General features: G+C 33.7%; 1 long non-coding RNA gene across 1 annotated transcript; it reads left to right on the forward strand.

The window, feature by feature from the left end:
- The first annotated feature begins 1,660 nt into the window (after nt 1-1,660).
- Nucleotides 1,661-3,379, forward strand: LOC126891853 (uncharacterized). The gene is made up of 2 exons (XR_007700595.1): nt 1,661-1,905; nt 2,408-3,379. It is a non-coding gene; the product is annotated as an uncharacterized LOC126891853 (long non-coding RNA).
- Nucleotides 3,380-5,323: the final 1,944 nt, after the last annotated feature.

The raw sequence follows: 5,323 nt of genomic DNA on the forward strand, positions 1-5,323 counted from the left end.
GGTGAGGTTTTTTTGACCTTAGCATGATAAAATTTTTGTAATGTGTTTTTTGTGAGAGTCCTTTGTGCCTGTATTAGATGTTTTCAATGTTTCAACCACAACTTCACAACCGACAACATTATTTTTTTTTCAAACGCCAAACAAAATTTTTTCTATCAATAAAAAACTGCATAAGTTTAACTTTTTTCAATCTTACATGGGATCCCTCTCTCTTCATAGTGGTATTTTAAAATTATTGACCATAGCTCTGAAGATGGCTTTATAAGCCGAAAGCGGTCAGCTAGAAATTTTATATTTTTTTCACACTTCAAAAGTATGCTTCTCCCTGTCTTTCAGTTTCCAATTATTAATGAAACACCCTGTATAAAAATATTCCTTTGCAAATATGTTAAATTTACTTAACTTCGTCTTCTCAAAATACCGTAAACATTCATTCCTTGACTGGCCTACTGTTCGGCGAACAGAAAAGAAGAGAGAAATCTTCCCGGAGTTTATTTTGTGCCCTCTGCTCCGACTTTTCGGTGTAGAATATCGGGTGCAGGCAAGCAAACGTTATTTTAGAATTTTCGGGTCGAATGGCTCCGACGATAAGTGTAGTGCTCTACTATACCGGCAGAGAGCTGGCCGAACGAAAGAAGATGGCAAACGAGGCCAATGGCGAGATCAAGAGCTCATGGAAAATTCTTTTCGAAGCTGAAGCTGAATTCGAAATGCCATTTCGAGTATTTCACGTAAAAAGGCAGCCAGCAGTTGACGACCGTTCACAATGGCTTAGGATTTGAATTCACGATCTTTTTTCGTTTTTTCGACAACTTGGATTTAGATGAAATTCAATTATGAAGCGGAATAAGAAGTATTTGACAAAGAGAGTTAGAAGGACTTATTGCATCGATGTACATTATATATTTTAAGAGGTACAAACAGTTTGTATGTATCATTGAGTAAATGCAGTGATACAAAAATTTGTGCAACACTTTTCAACGAAAATTTTGTTTTCGTTTATAAATTCGCAAAGTCTGCTCGTTCATTCATTCGTTCGTTTGTGTGTCGCCGCCCCTGCAATACTGGAGCTGGTCTATGGCTATTCCTGACGCTGACAACAAGAAATTTTCAGAGATGAAGTAGTTTTCAATCCTAATAGCAATATTATTAATATTTAAAAATATTAAAATATTACTAAAAGATTTTTAAATTGAAAACTTATTGGTCCATTTGCTTGATAACACTTCCAGGGCTTCTAAAATTTGCAAGCCAGATGGATGCTGAAGCGAAGAAGACAAGAGGGAATTCAAAAAACTTACAATTCACGACCCCGTCTGTTCAGCTGGTAAATTCCAACAGAAAATGTTACCAAGGGAATGGACCAATAAGTTTTCAATTTAAAAATCTTTTAGTAATATTTTAATATTTTTAAATATTAATAATATTGCTATTAGGATTGAAAACTACTTCATCTTTCAATTGCCAGATGACGCTAGTCACCTAGTCCATTCACGTCAGTTGCGGTCACGTTACGAAATTAGATCATTAATTATTTTTATAATTATTTCCCTCGGTCTCTCATGTGATTTCTTTCAACTTCTCTAATTTTCTCGTAAATAAATATTTACGTGACGTCACACTTCAGAGTATGGAACATACTCTACACCTCAGATAATAATTTGATTCGTGTGCTGAGAATTTGACGTTTTGCTCTGTGAAGTGGCGAGACGAGAGACTTCACTTGTGGCTGGGGATTTGGTTAGTATGGATGGCGTGTGAGGATCAAATTTGGAGGTTAGACCTCGTCTTAGTAAAAATGTGTGACTTTTGAATTATGGATCACCAAACCTATCTAGGAGTGTTTGAGAATAAAGAAGGTATTAATCCAATGGGGTTTACAGCATAACATCATCGTATCACACGGTAAATAGCAATATCTGTTTTTTATAAATAGTTTTTACAACCATTGTTGTCACTCTTGTTAAAGGTGACATAATATATAATCTTTCTGATGTGTGTAATGTGTAAATTTATTCAGTGAATTGTTCTTTGAATTATTCTACTATCTATGAGTAATATCTTTTAATTATTCCCATATCTATAGATAATATTCATTCAGAGAAAATTCTAATATTTTTAACTTTTGGTTATACTAAAGTCACTTTCAATATCACTTATCAGTCCTATAATAATTATTTTAAAGAAATCATATTTATTCTGTATTTAAATCCTAAATCCACATGTCTGTAATGAGAACTCACATAAACTTGTCAAGGTCAAGTACTTCAGTAATTAAGAGGTCTCTTTTTGTGTGTTTTTTCTTAGTACTATCTATCAAAAAAACACTTTCCTACTTTTCTTCTTTCTTTCTTTGATTGGTCGTACACATAAGAAATTGAAGTAAACGGGAATTTTGTGTTTTTAGCCATCCATGTGAAATCTTAAATAACACCTCGAAACACCAAGAGGCCAATCTCCAACCATAAGTCACTGGGAGTAGTTACTTGGGGAACAAGCCCTTTGGGGGCATTCCAGCTCCTTTTCGTATTAGCACTTGGACCTACAGGAGGCATGATTTTTGCACTATCCTAGTGCTCATTTCCGGGGATGCGCCAGCAACCTATTTAGGAGTCGTTCGGGTTTGTTTGGGAACTACCAGTGGGTGACATCAGTAACTATTGTGTGTTTATCTCCTATGTTTTATTTTAATGCACTGTTTATTAATTTTGTTTCAGATTTAGTTTACCTATTTATATAACATATTTGTATATTATGGTATTAAGTTCCCAAACTCATGTATCATTTTGCGGTACTGTACGTTGAGCTCTGCGTATTTGCCCAAAAGGTATTACTTCGAATATTTTATTGTTTATTTAGGTCGATTTCATATCATTATGTAAATTTAGGTTGTATTATTTGCTTGTTTCCCAAATATGTTATTTATTCGCTTTATTTCATTTGTTCAGTTAATTCGTCGCTACTTTATTTTATTACATTTGCTCGGGTAATTTAGGTCATCGTTTCGGTATTTATCTTAGCTTCATTTTTACCACTTTTATTAATGCATTTGCTTAATTCTTCATGGTATTTTCTCTTCGCCAGGCTTGTGCCTATTTATTTATATTACTTTTAATATTCATCGGTTTTCAATTCAGTTGTACGTAGCAAGCGTACTATAACCATTTGGTAGAAGACTTATGTAATTTTGTACCCTATATGTAAGTAAGAGGTACTAATACCTGTAATTTTGTAACAGATAACATTATTGTTGTTATCTTAGATATAACCTCTGTATAACTTTTGTCATGTTAGAGTCACAGCATAATATGAACTTGTTTAACTCAGAGGTTGTTAAAAATCTGGTAGTTAATTTTAATAAATGTTTATTTATTTTGTATATCATGAATTTTATTATTCCTTTATGTTCATTATTAGAGTTAATATATTTAATACTTGACATCAGTATAAGATACCTGGGAAAATGATCGAAGATCATTTTCATGGCGCCCATGATTTGTTAGATTTATTTATATTGTTCGTTTTTAGAAATTACTCATCTTCATTCCTCTTCAGTACATTATTCTTATTTTATTAGTTCACCTTTTAGTCATCATTACTATCTATATAGAGCTACTGTTCTTCGACAGGCATGCAAACGAGCCGTATCCATCCTTGAGTGTCAAGTGGTTTTCTTGCATCTCTTGCTAGCCAACTCTATTCAGTTTGCCTCTGTCTCTTCCCACTTCTACTTCTATCCCTTCTAATCCCCCTTTCTTCAGTACTCCTGCAAAGTAGTAATTTTTATTACTTCGGCTTCCCTTCACTTTTATTTTCATAAGAGCCCCAACTATTTAACTATTTAGTTATATTTGTCTAGTCTTTTTCTTTTTTTTTCCTTACTTCTGTTGGAGTACCTATATCTTTCTTTTTACTTTCACTCCAACAGAAGTTTTCTTCTTTTTGTTACAGTGTGGGGGATAAACTCTCGGTGTTGATCACTTGAAGTTTGGAGAAGCAGGCCTACGTTCTTTCCGATGAGACTCCAACAAGAGTCAAAAATCGTCGATTCAGAGGGCTGGACTGCGCTCCGTATTTTAAGTGAAAAATAAGATTGTTTTGCCTTCGCATTGCCTTTGCATTTTATTTTTAAGAAATTTTAAATTTCTAATTTGAGCGAACACAGTGCTTCGGAGGGTACGTATAGCTCTCGGTTTAGGTGGCGTTACGTTGCCTAACTCATATTAGGCGCTTGTGTTATTCTTGTTCTCATTATCATTTTTCAGTGCGTCATTAATTATGACGTCATATACTGTATTGGGTGTGTCGAGACATATTTCATGTAATTATTGACGAATCTGACAGATGCAAGAATCGTACTTAGCCATAGGTGAAAAGCTTGTGGAATTAAACTAATTAGTAATTTAGTAGATATGATTTTTACACAATATGTTAACATGTAGGTATTTTTTATAAAGGGGAATAAAATTAAAAAGTAAACAATATTGTTAATTAAATTTATAAATATGGAAACATTAAAAAATGACACAAAACTATCCATAAACTGTGTTTTTATCTTCTTCTCTAGGTGCTGTCTCCGCTTCAAAAGTTGGCAATCATCAGAGCGATCTTTATTTCTGAAACCACGGCTCTAAATAATTCATTGTTATTACATCCAAACCAGTTCCTAAGGTTCTTCAGCCATGAGTTACGTCTCCTTACTATGGATCTTTTTCTTGCATAATGACCTGGAGTATTAGAATATATTTATTCTAACGAACTAAATTCTAACAAAACCAACTTTTAACGAACTAAATTCTAAACCAAAACACAAAATAATGCAAAAAACGTTGTGAAACACAAGGGAAGTCGAATTCGAAATTTCAAAATGACAGGTACACAAAATACTGACCTGAATAATAACCGTCACTTGACTCTTTGACACTTCTAAAAAATGGCCAAAATGGACGAAGTTTTCGTCAAATGTTCGTAATACGTGTATTTGATTGGCTAGAAAAAACGCGCATTCTAAATATCAACGAATCAAACGTAGGTTAGGAATAGACATCTTATGTATATAACCATTGTAATGCTGCATTATTTTTGTGTTTAATCACGGAGCTACCGCTTTTTCCGTCTCATCTAACTTAAATGCATTAGAGAGAAATCGAAAAACTGTGACGCACTGAAAAATGATCATGAGAACAAGAATACATGAAAATACTAACACTAGACCGAAGTCAGAAGGTTATACGAACTTTCAACTTTTTGAAGTTATACTTCTTTAGGCGCGATTGGGAATGAATTTTTATTATCCTGGGCGCATCCGCACACATACAGTGAG

This window comes from Diabrotica virgifera, chromosome 9 (genome assembly GCF_917563875.1).
Source record: "Diabrotica virgifera virgifera chromosome 9, PGI_DIABVI_V3a".
NCBI lineage: Eukaryota > Metazoa > Arthropoda > Insecta > Coleoptera > Chrysomelidae > Diabrotica > Diabrotica virgifera.